Here is a 20,478-nt window from a genome sequence, read left to right on the forward strand (position 1 = left end):
TCGAAGCGAGTAAGGGGAAAAAAGGGTGAAGAAAGTAGGAAAGAGGAGGGTAGGAGCACTGTAACCTCTGTGGGGTGTTTAGGGTGTGCTATAGAGGGGGTGCGAAGCGAAATACTCATACCTACCAATCTGAAAGTGCTGGGCACAGAAATTAAGTGAGGTATTGCGTAGAGTCTGATTCTGCTAAGGTGAGCTGCTGCGGGAGTCAGGGATGAAAGTGTGAGCTTAAACTGTGTGTCTTATGGTGTGAAGCCATGTGCCCTGGCCGCTGCAGCACCTCTGTGGAAGTAGTGTCAGCATGTGTTTATACCTACTAGGACGAACTACTGACTTGCACTGGTTTGAAAGTCCTGGGGTACGGAAAATATGTGAGGTATTGTCTAGAGTCTCATGGTGCTAAGCTTAGGTGCTGCCGGAGTCGGGGATGAAAGCGTGAGTCCAAACTGTGTGTCATATGCTGTGAAGTTATGTGCTCTGGCCGCTGTGCCACATCTGTCAAGTAGTGTCAGCATGTAGTTATACCTACTCGGAGGAACTTTTGTTTCGAACATTGTAACTTGTGTATGCTGCTTAGGGGGTGTTATACAGGGAGTGCGCAGGTGAATTTGCACGTATCAAATCAATACGGTATTTGTGAAGCGCAAACTACTTACCCCTATGGGTCTGAAGGCCCTCGAGGCCGGCGTGGAAATTATGTGAGCTATTAAGTGAGCTATTGCCCAGAGTCACATGGTGCTGAGCTGAGGTGTCCAAAGGTGTCCCTCATAAGCATTTCCAAACCTACCTCAGTCAATGTGCCTTGGTCATTTCCACCACAATGCACAATCATGAGGTCAGGGTGTGGAAGATGCAAAGAGGTTTTAACCAAAGGTAGCAATTGGTGCCACTTCAATCTTCTCTGTGCAAACCATTTAATGTCCACATTTTGTAAACCTAGGTTTAAGTCAATACGTCTGTGTTCTGCATACCTCTTGCATCAGAAAATATAGCTATGCCCTATGATCCACACTAGCATTTTGAAGGTATGGCTGGAGGGTATGGAAAGATGTCTGTAGCTCATGCAGTTCCTTGGTAGAATAAGAGATATGTTTAAAGATGGGGAACTACTTTTTTTGCCATACAAAACAATTCGTGATTGGGAGATGAAAAGCATTCTTTTTTTAAAGTAGGGTGCACATTAGTTTTGTGGAAAAGCATCTTTGTGATTGGTCAAGAAAAAGTAGTTTCAACATGGAGTACATATCATAGGATAAAATTTGCTCAATTCAACCACACCTGCTACTTGCATTTGGAAGGCACTGTTCGAACTTAAAACAATCGTGAACTTTTAACCTGCACGTACCGTTAAATGTTCGAGAAAATGTTGCAAAAAAATATTGTGAAGTTTAAAAAAATTGATGAACTTTTAACCTGCACGTGTTGTAGAATGTTCTAGAAAGTGTGTTGATAGAATACGTTGCACTTCTGACTTCTATGTGTGTTGTTGAATATTAAAAAAATGGTTTATATGGAAAATTAAAAAGAAACCCATAGAGAGAAGTTTTGAAACCTAAAAGAATCAAGGAACTTTTCTAATTTATTCTTTACATGTTTTTATGTGTGGAGCAACAAAATTATAGACACAACAGCACTAGGAAGAGGAAGAAGCAGGGAGTAGGGGGACGGGGGGAGATGGGCAGAATGGCACACATGCACAATTAAGTACAGCACAAGTATAGACAAACAATGGCCAAAATGAAACACACCAACAAGGAGCACAAGTCACACAACCCGCCAACATCACACCACTGAACGAACATAGAAGTGAAAACCACGCTGCATTCATACAGGATGTGTACAAAGGCCGGTCGTTGGTGTTGTGGGATGTCTGCCACCCTGGTCATCATGGATGAGATGCCCAGCACGTGGCACATGGGCGAGTTCACTGTGTGTTACGTTGCCAAACAGCTGGTCCTCCCTCCCACGAGCCCCCACACTTTTGTACGGTGCGCTGTTGTATCTCGTGCACTCGTAGGGCACACCATTGTAATGCCTATTCTCGCATGTCCTGCTACATTCCAACTACACCATCACAGTGCCGTTTGGAAGTGGTGCATGCCACTTTACAACATCGACTGCTGCGGCCCTTGTGGCAGGCCACACCAGAACACAGAAACACACTTACCGCACTTCCTGTACACGGACATGTCCGAGACACCCCGTTCCCCTTGCCGGATAGGCACACCCTTGCGCTGACCTGTGTACCCCGGGCCAGCACACGCCGGTTGTGCATGCAGGAGGATGCATGCGTAGCTCCATGTCCAGGCTCACTGCCAACGCTGAGGTGACGGCACACTGTGATGTTGCAGGGCTCGTACCTATCATGCTATGACAATGACCACAAGGACACACTTGCTCAGATGCGGGTTTGAGGGGCGTTGGCGGTCCTGGAGTTGTTGCGATGAGTCTTGTGGCCCTCATGGGTATCCCTGTATCATGCTCATTGACTCTATGGCACCTGTGGGTTTTCTGGTGTGGCTCTTGGCTGTGTTCCCTTTCATGGTGCAGGTAGTCGTCCTGCTTAACACCAGCAGAAAGCAGGTGTAAAATCCCTGGTGCTAACGTGGCTTATCGCCGGAATCTGTTTCGCATTGCAGTTGGTGTGAAAGTTATGATGTGATTTTTTTCGTGTGCAGAACAATATACGAACTGAGCAGTGTATCTCGTCAAGATCCAGCACCTGACGCACTATTCCCAATCAATATAAATACAATGAGATTTCTTAACTGATTTTGTGTGTACACTGTAAGTGCAGCCACTACCTCAGTGCAATTCAATACGGGATTTTAGTATTTAGAATAAATCGCAAAGGTGCACCTCGTGTCTTTTTGCACGGGAACGGCTAGTCTGCATTTCATTATCAGTACTTTAATGGAAGTAAAGTTGAGATAAATCTAACACACTATTCAGAAGTTGGTGCAAACTGCAGACATCACCAGTATTGCCGCGATAAGTGCCCCAAAATTTAACACCATGGTGGACTCCATCAAATAACAGTAATAAGAACAAGAAAGAGTCACACAGCAGTTAAGAGAACAACCAAAAACGTTATTATTTTTTTTCTTTCAAACTTTATTTTCTTATAAACATAAATATGTAAATGATAAACTATTTTCAAACTTTATTTTTTTATTAACATATATATATGAACGATAAACTAATAAACAAAATTTATCAAAAATAATACAAAAGAACAAGGCGGAACACTCTTGTGGGGACCATGGATGTCGACGACAGAGCCTGGAAAATAAAGCACAAAATAAAGACGTGTGTAATGGGCATATCAAAGGAGAGAGACACAAAGAAACAGAGAAGGAAAAAAAAGCCAGAGAGAAAAAGAGAGGGAAGGAAAGAAAGGGAGTGAGAAAGGTAGAAGGAAGAGAGAGAGTTAGAGAGATAGAAGGAAAAGAAGGAAGAGAGAGAGAGAGAAAGAGAGAGAGAGAGAGAGAGAGAGAGAGACCGACACTGCCGCCCATGCACATCCATGAGCAAATAATTACCTGGTGCCACCGGAGTGTGCAGCAGTGGGCACTCCACGTGCCCGTCAAAACTCCGCGCATCACAGATATGTCTCTGAGTCCTGAATGGCGGAGACCACATCAGCTTCTCCGCGGATCTCACAGATGTCGTTGAATCCTGAGTCATGAATGGCGGAGACCACATCATCGTCTCCACGGCGTGGCAGATCTCACACATGTCACTGAGTCTTCAATGGCGGAGACCACATCAGCTTCTCCGCGGCCCGGAAGTTCTCACACGTCGCTGAGTCCTGAGTCATGAATGGCGGAGACCATATCAGCTTTTGGGGCTGCTAAGCCTGTAGAACTCAAGTCCGTGCCACGTGGTGGTAGGCCCCTGAGGGCCATATGAGCTTCTGGTGGCACTAACCCTGTGCATCTGAAGTCTGCGCCAAGGGGGTGGTAGGCCCCTGACGGATATACAGATCAGGGTGCGACTAACCTTCTGCGCAACTTTTCAAAGACTCTTTATGGTTGAGACACGTGGAGCGTCCGCCATCTAGTCAGCACCGACAATAAAGGATGTGATTTTGTCTATCTATTATATTTGCGTGGTCACATGGCCTGTGACGCATGTGCCGGATGGGTGTGGTGTGTGTGCAAACCTGCCCTCAGGGAGTGGCCGTGAGATGTTGAGAACTAGACCACTGACCTGCACACCAACAGTGAGTGCACCTGCGACAGGTAGCTATGTGGGGCCAACGTCGGAATGTAATCGGAGTGGCGTGGCGTGGCGTACGATGAATCAGGGCAGGGATAGCTACAATGACGCGGACGGCTCGTAGTACTGCGGCTGTGAGTCGAGCGGACGGGCTGCAACTGTCCCTCTGCGAGCGTGGGTGCAAACTGTTCATAACTCACACTACATAAGCATTGAAAAACAATTTTGTGATTCAATCCGTCAGCTGGTATTTGTCCGAGGCATTTGTGAAAACATATCAGAGTTCTTTCTGTGATAGATACCCCTTTGATGCTGCCTCTCCCCACATCAGCAGGTAACGCACCCTCTTCCCACATTACCATCATACCCCCAACAACCTTCTTGGGCCTGGAAGTGTCCCTGTGCGGTTGGACAAAGAAGAATCTTAGTAATGTATAGATTTACATATAAAAAAATTTATTTAAAGAAAAGAACAACAAATAAGACTGAAGGGAGTCTGGTGCTGTGGTCACTGCCACAAAGTTGGGGTCACTGCCATTCAGGACTCAGGACACAGTTACACATGTGGGATCGGCTTGTGTTAAAGAAGGTTAGTGGGACCAGAAGCATTGAGACTGTATGAGTGTGTGATGATGCTTGGTGTGGACGGGCCGCACTGGGAGCAATGTGTCTTGCCTACTGGACTGTGTCATGTGGAATCAGGACTCTATCTGAATTGTGAGGCGTGCTGACCGTAGTGTAGGCCAGAGGTAGCGGTGAACAAGGGCCCACAGCCACGTGCATATGTTGGTGGCCCCACCGGCCTGCATAGTGCAGGTTCAGTGGCACCACGTTTCACCGGCCTTCCATATGCAAATACCCCTAACTAATCGAAGGGAGTGTGGTGCTGTGGTCGCTGTCACGAAGTTCGGGTCACTGACGTTCAGGACTCAGGACACAGTTACACATGTGGGATCGGCTTGTGTTGAACAGGGTTAGTGGCACTACGTGCTGTTGGCCTTGCATATGGAAATATGCCTCACTGATCAGAGGGAGTCTGGTGCTGTGGTCACTGCCACAGACTTGGGGTGACTGCCATTCAGGACTCAGGACACAGTTACACATGTGGGATCGGCTTGTGTTGAACAGAGTTATTGGCACCACGTGTCGCCACCGTTGCATATGGAAATATGCCTAACTAATCAGAGGGAGTATGCTGCTGTGGTCGCTGCCATGGACTTGGGGTCACTGCCATTCAGGACTCAGGACACAGTTCCACATGTGGGATTGTTCGGCTTGTGTTGAACAGAGTAATTGGCACCACGTGTCGCCGCTGTTGCATATGGAAATATGCCTCACTGATCGAAGGGAGTCTGGTGCTGTGGTTGTCTCACGGAGTTGGGGTCACTACCATTCAGGTCTCAGGACACAGTTCCACATGTGGGATCGGCTTGTGCTGAAGACGGTTATTGGCACCATTTGTCACCGGTCTTCCACAGTGTAGGCCAGAGGTAGCGGTGAGCAAGGGCTCACAGCCACATGCATACGTTGGTGGCCCCACTGGCCTGCGCAGTGCAGGTTCAGTGGTACCACGTGTTGCCAGCCTTCCATATGGAAATACCCTTCACTGATCGAAGGGAGTCTGGTGCTGTGGTCGCTGCCATTCAGGACTCAGGACACAGTTACACATGTGGGATCGGGTTGTGTTGAACAGGGTTAGTTGGCACCACGTGTCGCCGGTCTTCCACAGTGTAGGTCGGAGGCAGCAGTCAGCAAAGGCCCATAGGCAGGTGACGTTGACTTGAGCTGCACAGATTGGGAGCATTTGGTCTTCTTAACCCATTATAGTCTCTTACACAATTTGCAACGCTACTAATCTTGAATTGTGAACCATGTAACCCCAGTGTAGGGCGGAGGCAGCGGTCAGGATGGGCGCACAGCCACGTGGCATTGAGTTGAGCTGCACAGTTAGTGGCACCTGGAGTACTCAGTGTGGGCGCACCCTGCGATGATACGTGGTTCCGCCGGGCCGCACTGGCAGAAATGTGTTTTGTCTAATGATTCTGCCTTGATGAGGCCACATGGCGATGACTTATGGTGCAGTGAGTTAGTAGCACCTGAAGCACACAGCGTGTGCGCACCCTGCGATGATGTGTGGTCTGGGCGGGCCGCACTGGGAGCAACGTGTCTTGCGAACTGAACTGCAACATCTGCAATCACCACTGCATCCGAATTGTGAGCCCTGCTGTCCGCAGTGTAGATCGAAGGCAGTAGTCGGTACAGACATAAGTCTGCGGTGCTGTGCCGCTGGGTTCGCAGGGGGCCTGTGTCGAGGAGGCCCGCGGTTATGGCGGCAGCCACGTGCCAGGGTGAGGGCTACCGCTGTGACAGACTCGTTGGTCTTCCCACAAGTGAACCACACCTAGGACCTGGCCTATTTATTCATACTCCTATGCTGGAGTGGCGTACGTTGGAGCAGCCCACTCCGCTTCCGCTTCCAGGGGGGGACAACACAGCTACATGACCGAGATCTTCCCCACTGCCTGAGGTAACATGGTTACGTCCACTGTGCACTACACTACAAGTATCAATAGTATATCTCCACATGGAGAGGTTTGTGCTTTGCATAGTGAGGTCTGTGCAGCACATCAGCGTTACACTTGGAATTGTGTGCTTTATTGTTGATGGGTGACTTGCCTCCTTCATATATAGTTGGTTGTCATATCTCCCAACATTCAGCTATTGTGTGGCTGAGGGGCATGGCGTTTTGGGAAGGTCCGTTGTCCTGTTTTGCGCTGCCTCGGTGGTAGTAGGGGGAGTGGTGCGGGGGGTAGGTTCTGGTGGTGATGGCGCTGGGTGTTGTGGCCTTGTTGGGTGTCAGAGCTGCATGATCAGTAGGTCTATCATGTGTTGGTCTTTAGATGTGGCTGTGAGTTGGGTCCAATTCACGGAGTAGATAGTCGACCTCCTTACACCAGTTAAAGGTTGATGTTAATTTGTTACTGCTAACTCGGCTTATCGCTTGCTTTTTGGATCGCATTGCAGATTTGGCTGGTCGTGGAAAATATGGGAAAGTGGTGTTTTTGGGGTTTTTTTGCACGGGAATGCCTACTTTGCATTTCATTAGCATTAGTTGTGGCTCTCGTTTGTGGCGATTTTGTTGGCGTAAGATATCGATGGAAAAGTGGTGAGATTTTCAGTTTTCACCAAGTTGAGAATGGGATGATATTTAAAAAACACAGAAAAAAAAGATAGGTTTAATGAACGTTATAATTAGAAATTAGCATTTAAAAAACGTTAGAAATTCACTGAAAAAACCATAGGTTTCAGGCACGTTATAGTTAGAAATTAGCATTTAAAAAACCTTTGAAATTCACTGAAAAAACCATAGGTTTCAGGGATGTTTTAGTTAGGTGGACATTTCACTCATAGAAAACCATAGAAATTCCCCTGTCACAGTTAGTTGAGCTAACTCTAACTCGCGCCCCCGCAATGCACTGCTGATGATGTCACATATTACATCATTCATGACATAGTCAGTGACATCACTGATGACATCTCAAATGACATCACTGATGACATTATCCACGTCAAAATCTGATGCACCTCATCAGACCCTAATATAACACTTGATACACCCACTCTAAAATACAGACTATAATTTTCGAAACCATGAACACACCAATACCAGTTAGTACATATCCACTCACTAATTTGTAGGTCTACACACACACCCATTCATTCACCCATACACTCACTCATACATACAGTCAGCCATCAATACAGCATTGTCATATTCAGTCACATATCTATACAGACACTTACACACTGCCTCTCATTCATAGCGTTATTCACACATCTAGCCAGTAATGGAAATAATCAATCACACTTTCATTTACTCACCTGTACAGTTATACACATACCACATCACGTATTTAAACATATACTAACACATACTTACACTCTAATACAATAACTAATACAAGCACACACTGATCCATACAGGCATTCTCACAATGTCTCACTCTCACATATAGTCATTTATACAGTCCAACACTCATATATACTGCCTTTCACATATGGAGTTACTCACACATGTACCACTGAGGAATCAATTCACTCACCAAGACACTCATACACACACTCACCCAGCCATACAGACCTTCACAGATACAGATTTGAACACATATACCCAGTGAATTATCCACTCACACATCTATGCACAGAGTCACACCCCCCACCCACCCACACAGACACTCAGGCAAGCAATCAATAGCTCACATAGATCCTCATTTAGTTGCTGACCAATCCATGGAACTGCTTACACACCAAGTGACAACCTAAACTGTGTGAATGTCTGTATCAGTCGCTAACACATGCATTAAGCAAGACACAATTAATCACTCACTTATACAGTCTGTTACACACCTACTTAATCATCCATCCTGAGTCTTCTACACCCATTCATTCTTCAATACACCTTGGCATATATATATTAAACATATTTACATTTTATAGAAACACACATTCACTGGATGATGTCATGAGTGATGTCATGAGTGATGTCACTTATCATGTCATGAATGATGTAACATGTGACGTCATCAGCAGTGCATTGCGGGGGTGCAAGTTATAATTTCTATGGTTTTCTATGAGTGAAATGTCCAACTAACTATAACATCCCTGAAACCTATGGTTATTTTAGTGAATATATATCTATATCCAATAACACAAAGGGGTGCTCCATAGGGAAAAGCCTCTCAGGTGGATTCAAATTCCTTTAATGAAGGTGCAGCGAACACAGCAGCGACAGGATAATTTATGAATGACAGCTAGACGCGTTTCGGACTTCCATGCCCTTGTTCACAGACTAGGCACAGAGTCAACAGCGAGGACTGCAGTCACATGTTTATATTTCAACTATGCCCCACCCCAACGGGCCTCAGAGCATTATGGTGTTTGTAGTGCTGCAAAATAAAATAAAACCGCAGTGGGTCTCGATGTTGCTCACAGTCTCATGCCCAAATTATTACCACAGTGGGTTGGCATTCATGTCTCCAATATATATTCATATATATATATTCATGTATATATTCATGTACACACACACACGCACATACACACACACACACACACACACACACACACACACATATATATATATGTATATATATATATATATATATATATATATATAATGCATTCACAGGCACTCAGACTCATAAACCCACTCACAGACCCATCCAGACACTCTCACATCCAATCATAGTCCTACTCAGACAGTCCTGTACCCACTCACAGACCTACTCACAGACTTATGCATCTACTCACAGACCCACTCAGATACTCATGCACCCACTCACAGACTCACTCAGATACTGATACACTGATTCAGAGATCCACTCAGACACTCACAGACCCATTCACAGACCTACTCACAGACCCATGCACCCACTCCTAGACCTACTCTGACACTCATGCACCCACTTACAGACTCACTCAGACACTTATGCACCCAGTCACAGACCCACTCCGAGACCTATGCACACACTCACAGACCCACTGAGACACTCACACACCAATGCGCGGTAAGTCACTTTTTGGAAGCTAAGCCACTTAAGCTTTGGCACCATACACAGATGTTGCTCAAAATGGTTGGGAGATGTCTTAGTAGCAAATATTTTTTGTTTATCACCGAGTTGTTCCATCAGGAATATGGCACAGCGATGGGCACCTGCTTCACCCCCAGGTTTACTGATGACCTTTTTGTGGTCTGGAGAGGCACAAAGGAGGAGGCTGAATCATTTTTTAGATTAATTGAAGTAAATAGTTTGAATTTGCACTTCACAAGTACTATCAGTGCGCAGAGCGTGAATTTCTTGGATCTAATTATGTATGTTTCTAATGGGAGGTTGGAGACTAAGCTGTTTAGGAAATTTACAGCAGGGAATACATTATTACATGCTATAAGTTCCTACCCAAAGAACTTATGAGAAGTATTCCTTATGGGGAGGGACTAAGAGCAAAGCGTAACTGCAGTCAGAGCGCAGAATTTGGGAAAGAGATCAAAGTACTTGAATCCAGTTTCAAAACACGAGGCTATCCAGATGATTGGGTGAATAAAGCTTTGGACAAAGTGAATAAACAACCAAGAGAGAAAGTGCTCTTTCAGGAAAAAAGAAGAAATAATGATCCAAAGCAAACAACTCTAACACATTTTAGGTTAGTAACAACATATAATAAACAGCAAGTCTCTATGAGAAACATCATGAACAAATATTGGTATTTGATCAGGAATGATCCAGTCCTAAGCAAGGTAGCAACCCGAAACCCGCAAATAACATTCAGAAGGGCGACCTCAATGAAACAAGAACTAGTGAGAATATATTGAAGGAAGCTAAAACTCAGGGAGGTACAGCATGGCTAACTAGGAAGCAAGGATTTGTAAAGTGTTCAAAATGTAAGGCTTGCCTCTATGGCAAGAACACAGAAACATATTTATAAGGGCTAAATCCAAGAGTTAAAAAAGTAAAGGGAAACACACATGCAAAACAGATCATGCAGTGTATGTGCTGCAATGCCCATGTGGGCTCAAATATGTGGGCAGCACCACTTTGGAAGTGCATAAGCGCATTTTACAGCACTTGTGCACAATTAAAAATGGCGACAAGAGTTATTCAGTCGCACGCCATTTTGGTGAGCAACATAACAAAGATGAAAGGGTCTCACATACTATGTGATAGATGCAGTAAAACCAAAGGTGAGAGGAGGCAATAGAGAGAAGAGCTTAAGAAAGCTGGAATCTAGATACATAATAGAGCTCGACACAAAGAGCCCGAACAGCCTGAATATAGGCGAAGACATGCACACACATCTTTAATGTACTTCTTTAAAGAGTATGAACTTCCCATCTAATGGTACTGTTTTTATGTGTTTTTAATAATTCTTTCTGTAACAACTTTAATGAATCATGGTTTTATAAATGAATTGTATTCATTATCAAGTAACAGTTTGTACTTAAAAACTTTTTTTTATTTTGGGCAACTGGTGCAAAATACCTGTTGCTACGCAGAGCAAATGTATAGGCCCACTTGGGCAGGACACTAGGACAAGTCCGGCATGAATAGTATAGCCCATAATGATGAAAATGCAGAGCTAATCTTGTGAATTGTAAAGTTTAGACATTGCACATACCGCTAGATAACTTTTATTCAATTATTCTAAAAGTTGTTTTTGCAAGTATGCTATTGTTACGAGCCCAGTTCAGGTATAAACTGTAACTTTTATGAAGTAAAATGGGTTTTGCAAGTATCCTATTAAGGAGAGCTTGTTTTGAGATACAGATTGGTAAAGATTGTGGATGTGTATTGTTTTGTAATGCTATTGAGCAGAAATTGTTGAAAAACTACAGGTCTGTTATTTATGTTGTCTACATGAGTAGTTTCATGTAACAAAATGAACACTGTTAAAAGACTGCGGTAAATGCCGCCTCACCATTGGTGAACAAGGCTGGGATCAGCCGAAACGCGTATATATATTACCTACTGGTGGTCGCCAGTAGGCAGTTATAGTTAGGACCTATTTTCCATAGGAAATCCGCAACATTCTATTCCCAATAACTTTGGCGCCGATTGACGAATCTTCGCAAAAGTTTCAAAGCTTTTGGCCAGCTCCGGTCCGCTCCTATCCTGAAAGACTCGGGATGATTTGTGTAGCGGTGACCGAGAAAAAAGGGGGGTCCCAAAACGTGTTTTCCCCATGCAATTTCCCATGGGACCTTTAGCCGCAGCTACAGCCCTAACTGCTGAACAGAATTACACCAAATTGGGCAAAGAGGTAATCCTCAGTTCAGACTCATGCCTTTTGCTTAAATGGTGTCAATCTGTTCAGTAGTTCCTGATAAAATTGAAATCAAAATCAAAATCACATATATATCTGGGCAGAGCCTAACCACACATCTCACCGTGAGATCTGATTGGCTGTCAGCACTTCATCCAAGAAGTGTTGGCAGCCATCTTGGGACCAATATACATGATAGTGCTGGAGTGGGGTTTTCTTAAAAAAAAATTGTATACCCTCTCCATTTTGCATGTTTAGATTAAAATGAATAATTAACTAATAGTAATTGTACTAATTGTTTGCTGTGTGAATTGACCAACATTACTAATATAAGAAATACACGTGGGAATTGCATTTGCATGGCCTAATTAATACGTAAACTAATTTTCGTGTGCATATTAATAATAGACAATCAGAAATTGCATGATTGTATGTTGCTTTCGTGATGTATTCGTGATGTGTGCTTTATTAATGTAAATATAACCTGCATTAAGTGTTGCTTCTGCTAGATAAATACACACACATATGGGTATTAGTAAGGGGATAACATTTTATTAGTCATTTCCATGTATTAATTAAGTTTTTGTGTTTCTTTGCTTAAGTTGACCATTTGGTGGCCACAAAATGGCCGACATCCCTATCAGACGAAATTGACTTCATTTGTGTGCATCTCTGGGTGAAGTGCGCATGCGTCGCCATCAGCTGCAGTGGCATTTGAACGACCCTAAATCAACTGTGCCACCCAAGGACACACCGGGCTATCAGCCAGCTGCTCTGAAAGAAACAATGAAAAGATACTGTTCCGTGGAGAAAATTGGAACTATATCTAAAGACACATTATACGTATGGGAAAGAAGTCAAACAATTTTAAATGGACCAATAAGAATCGTTAAAAATATAATTTGTTACACTTTGGAATGTAATTTTACTATAAAAATGGTAGAATAGAGAGGATGTAGAGCGAGACCCTTCAGAAGATTTTCGATTTCCTGACGTTATGATGACGGAGAGGACGGTGACACTGCAGGACAGCTGTTTCCTAAGACTCTGACAGTATGAACCGATGACCAAGATTTTGACTTAGAGGGCAACTTTTAGTCAGAATGGGTAACTATGATGATCTATTTTGCTTGATTAAACCAGAGACTCAAATTTCAATTATTTAGATAAAAATTTAAGATTTATTACAAGAACTGTGTTGGGTCGTTATTATTTGAGAAAATGTATTTTATGTAAATGATGTTATAGATTTTGTTATCACTCCAACCTGCAGCTAGTAGATCCATGGGAGGAGTACTAAAGGTGAAGTTTAGATCTTTATGAATAGGGATACGTTGAGTACTCTCTTCCATTACAGCGAGTGGAACAATCACCTCCTTGAAACAGGTTATTACAAGGATGTATGTTGGTGTTATGGGCCCCACCAGTGAATGTAGTGATTGTGTGTGTGATCTATGATCTGTGACGAAGGGAGGGATTTTGCATTCAGTGCTGCAACAATAGCACCTCATTAAAAAGCATTGCAGTTAATAAAAGGTTTTAAGACTTTAGTTACATTATAAATCATTTGTTGATGGTATCATACACATTTTAGGAATTCTAGTGTCCTCTAAGGTGATTTTACCATGTGAAAAAGCCTTCTGCTGGGATATCATGAATCATGTTTGAAAGAAAAATATTTTCTCATGCTTTTCCCACAGAGGTTTGGAAGGTGATCTATAAGCTAACCTGAGAGCATATTTTCTGTAAATTCACATTATCTTTCTCAGTCATGTGAGAATGAAGTCTGACATTCTCAGTAAAACATGTACATCCAACAAGGGCAGAGACTGTCAGTTGATTCCTTTGTGTTCTACTGCAGCTTCCCAGAGTGTTCTTAAGAACAACTAGAGCGCTAACAGTCCTACTTATGACAAACGTATGGCACACCTGAAGCCATCTTGATTGGAATAAAGTGGTAACTCTTAAAACATTTAATTTAAAAAGGAACAAAATGAGGGGGTTCATTTTGCCATAGAAAGTATGATTAGTGCTGCAGAAAGAAAAATTAGGGCACATTTTGAGTGACTTCTCAAATCCTCTTCTATTTCATGAAAACATTCTGACATGCAGACTGAAACATGCACTTTCAATACCCGTAGCAGACTTCCCTGGTGAGCAGTAGCTTTACTACAGTGATCTAATGAGCAACTAGAGTGCTAACATTCTGAATTTATGGCAAATGTGTGACACCTCTGAATGCCTTCTTGATGGAATCAAAGTAAAAAACTGAAAGTATTCCTGCTGAGGAGACTGTAGTAAATGAGGACATTAGGAAACTGCATAACAAATAAGTCTCCCAAGATGGCCACCAGAGACAAAAGAGCCCAAATGTAGCACAAATATCACCCAGATGTAGCCCAAGTATAGCCCAATGACAGAATGTCCCAGAGTGTTCTAAAGAACAACTAGAGCGCTAACAGTCTTACTTATGACAAAAGTATGGCACACCTGAAGCCATCTTGATTGGAATAAAGTGGTAACACTTAAAACATTTAATTTGCAAAGGAACAAAATGAGGGTGTTCATTTTGCCATAGAAATTATGATTAGTGCTGCAGAAAGAAAAATTCGGGCACATTTTGACTTCTCAAATCCTCTTCTATTTCATAAAACAATTCTGACATGCAGACTGAAACATGCACTTTGAATACCTGCAGCAGACTTCCCTGGTGAGCAGTAGCTTTACTACAGTGATCTAATGAGCAACTAGAGTGCTACCATTCAGAATTTATGGCAAATGTGTGATACATCTGAATGCCTTCTTGATGGAACCAAGTAAACAAGTATTGAAAATGCAATAGGTCTCGCCCTCGTTTAAGTTAAAACAATTCTGTTTGTAATTAGGTGGCTTTTTAGCTTCGCTTGTATTAGTGTTTATCAAACTTTCATGTACATACCATGCATATGTATGCATATATGTATATGTATATGTATGCATGCATTTATATTTGTATTTATATAGATATGCAGATTATATATATGTTTATATATGTATGTATATATAAATAGGTATATATACATACATATATATAAATGCATATGCGTATATATATGTTCATATGTGTGCATGTAGAGAGAGGTAGAGAGAGGTGTAGAGGTAGAGAGTGTAGAGTGAGTAATAGAGAGTAGAGAGTGAGTAGTAGAGAGTAGTAGAGAGTAGTAGAGAGAGTAGCAGAGAGTGAGTAGTAGAGAGTAGTAGAGTGAGTAGTAGAGAGTGAGTAGTAGAGAGTGAGTAGTAGAGAGTGAGTAGCAGAGAGAGAGTAGTAGAGATTGAGTAGTAGAGTGAGTAGTAGAGAGTAGTAGAGAGAGTGAGTAGTAGAGAGTAGTAGAGAGGGAGTAGTAGAGAGTGAGTAGTAGAGTGAGTAGTAGAGACGGAGTAGTAGAGATTAGTAGAGAGTAGTAAGAGAGAGAGTAGTAGAGAGTGAGTAGTAGATAGTAGTAGAGAGTGAGTAGTAGAGAGTGAGTACTAGAGAGAGAGTAGTAGAGAGTGAGTAGTAGGGAGTGAGTAGTAGAGAGTAGTGGAGTAGTAGAGAGTTAGTAGTAGAGAGTAGTAGAGAGTGGGTAGTAGAGTGAGTATTAGAGAGTAGTAGAGTGAGTAGTAGAGAGTAGTAGATAGTGAGTAGTAGAGAGTAGTATAGAGTGAGTAGTAGAGAAAGTAGTAGAGAGTGAGAAGTAGAGAGAGTAGTAGAGGGTAATAGAGTAGTAGAGAGTGAATAATAGAGTGAGTAGTAGAGAGTACTTGAGAGCGAGTAGTAGCGAGTGAGTAGTGGAGAGTGAGAAGTAGAGATTAGTAGAGAGCGAGTAGTAGAGAGTGAGTAGTAGAGAGTGAGTAGTAGAGAGTAGTAGAGAGTGAGTAGTAGAGAGAGAGTAGTAGAGAGTGAGTAGTAGAGAGTAGTAGAGTGAGTAGTAGAGAGTGAGTAGTAGAGAGAGAGTAGTAGAGAGTGAGTAGTAGAGTAGTAGTGAGTAGTCAGTCAGTGTCAGTCAGTCAGTGTCAGTCAGTCAGTCAGTGTCAGTCAGTCAGTGTCAGTCAGTCAGTCGGTGTCAGTCAATCAGTGTCGGTCAGTGTCAGCCAGTCAGTGTTAGTCAGTCAGTCAGTCAGTCAGTCAGTGTCAGTCAGTCAGTGTCAGTCAATCAGTGTCAGTCATTGTCAGTCAGTCAGTGTCAGTCAATCAGTGTCAGTCAGTGTCAGTGTCAGTGAGTGTCAGTCAATCAGTGTTAGTCAGTGTCAGTCAGTCAGTGTCAGTCAGTCAGTGTCAGTCAGTCAGTGTCAGCTAGAGCAGCCCTGCTGACCTGGTTCTCTGGCTCTAAAGCAGCTCTGCTGACCTTGTTCTCTCCCTTTAAAGCAGCTCTGCTGACCTGGTTTCTCTGGCTCTACGGCAGGTCTGCTGACCTGGTTCTCTGGCTCTAGACCAGCTCTGCTGACCTAGTTCTTAGGCTACAGAGCAGCTCTGCTGATCTGGTTCTCTGGCTCTACAACAGCTCTGCTGACCTGGTTCTCTGGCTCTAAAGCAGCTCTGCTGACCCGGTTCTATGGCTCTAAAGCAGTTCTGCTGACATGGATCTCTGGCTCTTGAGCAGCTCTGCTGACCTGGTTCTCTCCCTCTGGAGCAGCTCTGCTAACCTGGTTTCTCTGGCTCTACAGCGGCTCGGTTGACCTGGTTCTCTGGCTCTAGAGCAGCTCTGCTGACCTGGTTCTTAGGCTCTAGAGCAGCTCTGCTGACCTGGTTGTCTGGCTCTAAAGCAGCTCTGCTGACCTGGTTCTCTGGCTCTAAAGGAGCTCTGCTGGCCTAGTTCTCTGGCTCTAAAGCAGCTCTGCTGACCTGGTTCTCTCCTCTAAAGCAGCTCTGCTGACCTGGTTTCTCTGGCACTACAGCAGCTTCGCTGACCTGGTTCTCTGGCTCTAGAGCAGCTCTGCTGACCTGGTCCCTTGGCTCTAAAGCAGACCTGCTGACCCGGTTCTATGGCTCGAAAGCAGTTCTGCTGACCTGGTTCTCTGGTTCTAGAGCAGCTCTGCTGACCTGGTCCCTTGGCTCTAAAGCAGACCTGCTGACCTGGTTCTCTCCCTCTAAAGCAGCTCTGCTGACCTGGTTCTCTCGCTCTAAAGCAGCTCTACTGACCTGGTTTCTCTGGCTCTTCAGCAGCTCTGCTGACCTGGTTCTCTGGCTCTAGACCAGCTCTGCTGACCTAGTTCTTAGGCTACAGAGCAGCTCTGCTGATCTGGTTCTCTGGCTCTACAACAGCTCTGCTGACCTGGTTCTCTGGCTCTAAAGCAGCTCTGCTGACCCGGTTCTATGGCTCTAAAGCAGTTCTGCTGACATGGATCTCTGGGTCTAGAGCAGCTCTGCTGACCTGGTTCTCTCCCTCTGGAGCAGCTCTGCTGACCTGGTTCTCTCCCTCTAAAGCAGTTCTACTGACCTGGTTTCTCTGGCTCTACAGCGGCTCTGCTGACCTGGTTCTCTGGCTCTAGAGTAGCTCTGCTGACCTGGTTCTTAGGCTCTAGAGCAGCTCTGCTGACCTGGTTCTCTGGCTCTACAGCAGCTCTGCTGACCCGGTTCTATGGCTCTAAAGCAGCTCTGCTGACTTGGCTCTCTAGCTCTAGAGGAGCTCTGCTGACCTGGTTCTCTGGCTCTAAAGCAGCTCTGCTGGCCTAGTTCTCTGGCTCTAAAGCAGCTCTGCTGACCTGGTTCTCTGGCTCTAAAGCAGCTCTGCTGACCTGGTTCTCTGGCTCTAGAGCAGCTCTGCTGACCTGGTTCTCTGCTTCTAAAGAAGTTCTGCTGACCTGGTTCTCTCCCTCTAAAGCAGCTCTGCTGACCTGGTTTCTCTGGCTCAACAGCAGCTCTGCTGACCTGGTTCTCGGCCTCTAGAGCAGCTATGCTGATCTGGGTTTCTGGCTCTAGAGCAGCTTTGCTGACCTGGGTCTCTGGTTCTAGAGCAGCTCTGCTGACCTGCTTCTTAGGCTCTAGAGCAGCTCAGTTGTTCTGGTTCTCTGGCTCTACAACGGCTCTGCTGACCTGGTTTCTCTGGCTCTACAGCACCTCTGCTGACCTGGTTCTCTGCACTCACGATGCACGCACCCGACTTCGTGAAAATATATTTAAAAATAATGTAAGTTTATTATAAGTACAAATGTGCTATTTTTATTACTATCTTAGATAATCTCTTGCCCTAATATGTATATTAAAGACACATACATATAATTTTGGAACATAACGATTTTTTTGCGGGAGTTGTGCACCCAGCATATATGACATCACGCGGGACCTGCCACTGCACAAGCATCTTGTACCTTAATGCGCATGTGTCGCGAATGCGCGGGAGCAAGAGTCGTGGACTGGTCGCATACCAATCGCGCATATCATGTAATATTAAATGTATATGATGTAACTGAAAAACACGACGCCGTCGCACACCGTATGCGGATCCTTCACGACTTTTATAAAATAGCGGCTAGAATCCGCGCACCCACCGTGATGTGTACGCTTTGAGTGCGCGACTCCGAATTTTTTGGGGAAAAACCATTTTTTTAAAGAAAATATTATAAATATATTAAAATAATTTTTTAATGTTTTTTTTGCAATTTTCAGAAAAATATATAATGTTATTTAATGAATAAAATATTTATAAATGAACAGTTAAAAAACTGTAGAACATCAGTACAAAAAAATAGGTATAACTACTATCACACTTAAAAATGAGCATTTAAAAAAACCTTTGAAATTCACTGAAAAAAACCATAGGTTTCAGAGACGTTATAGATAGAAATTAGCATTTAAAAAAGCTTTGAAATACACTAAAAAAACCATAGGTTTCAGATACTTTATAGTTATAAATTAGCATTTAAAAAACCTTAGAAATTCACAGAAAAAAACATAGGTTTCAGGGGTGTTATAGTTAGCTGGCCATTTCACTCGTACAAAACCATAGAAATTCCTCTGTTATAGTTAGTTCTGCTAACTATAACTTGCGCGCCCGCAATGCACTGCTGATGATGTCCCATATTGCATCATTCATGACATGGTCAGTGACATCACTGATGATATCTCAAATGACATCACTGATGACATCACTGATGACATCATCCACGTGACAATCTGATACACCTCATCATACACTAGTATAACCTTTCATCACTCACTGTAAAATACAGAATACCATATTTGAAACCATTAACACACCAATACCAGTTACTACATACCCACTCACTGATTCCTAAGTCTACACACACAACTACCCATTCAACAACAGAATCATTTATACATGCAGTCACTAATTAATAGAACACTATCAAATGCACTTATACACATGTATAGACATTGACACATCAGCAGTCATCTTAGTCGGTTATGCAGTCATCCTACTCACTCGTGAAAAAAATTAATCACACTTACATTTACTCACTTACACAATTATCCAACAACACCTCATTTATTCAAACACTTAGTAACTCATAGTTAATATGTTAAAAAATCACCATTACAATTATACACTCATTCATATAGTTACTCTCATAATCACTGACCCTTACACATACTTATTTATATACACCAACTCTCACATACAATGCCTTTTATTTTTTTACTTTGTTGAAGATGTACAACTAAAGTATATATTCGCTCACCAACACACAAATAAATTCACTCAGTCACACAAACAACTGTTTCCACATGCTCTCTTAAACCTATACACCTAGGCAATCAACCATTCACACATCTATGCATAGAGTTACACACACCCCATCCAACCACACACAAACTCAGTGTCCCATACAATACTCACCCAACTAATCAATAACTAATATACACACTCATGTAGTTAGTGACCAACTGATGCAGCATGTTATACAACAACAGAGACAGTGATGCACACATTCACATAGTTTTGTTTCTAATCCATGTATTAAGTGAGACACTTTTAATTACTCACTTAAACAGACAGTCAGACAGCTACTAAATCTTCCATCCAGACAGTTATATATCCACTCAATCTTCAATACAGATTGGTATATATATATATATATATATATATATATATATATATATAATACATATTTAAATTTCAAACTAAACTACATTCACTGGATGATGTCATCAGTGATGTCATTTGAGATGTCATCAGTGATGTCACTGACGATGTCATGAGTGATGCAATCTGTGACATCATCAGCAGTGCATTGCGGGCGTGCGAGTTATAGTTAGCAGAACTAACTATAACGGAGGAATTTCTCTGGTTTTGTACGAGTGAAATGGCCAGCTAACTATAACACCCCTGAAACCTATGGTTTTTTCTGTGAATATGTATATATATATATATATGGCAGTTGCCAGTAGGTAGTTATAGTTAGGACCTTGTTTTGATAGGAAAAGAGTTTTTGGACTTGCTTATATATCTGGCGCAGTTTCAC

The sequence above is a fragment of the Triturus cristatus genome, chromosome 10 (assembly GCF_964204655.1).
Source record: "Triturus cristatus chromosome 10, aTriCri1.1, whole genome shotgun sequence".
Taxonomy (NCBI): domain Eukaryota; kingdom Metazoa; phylum Chordata; class Amphibia; order Caudata; family Salamandridae; genus Triturus; species Triturus cristatus.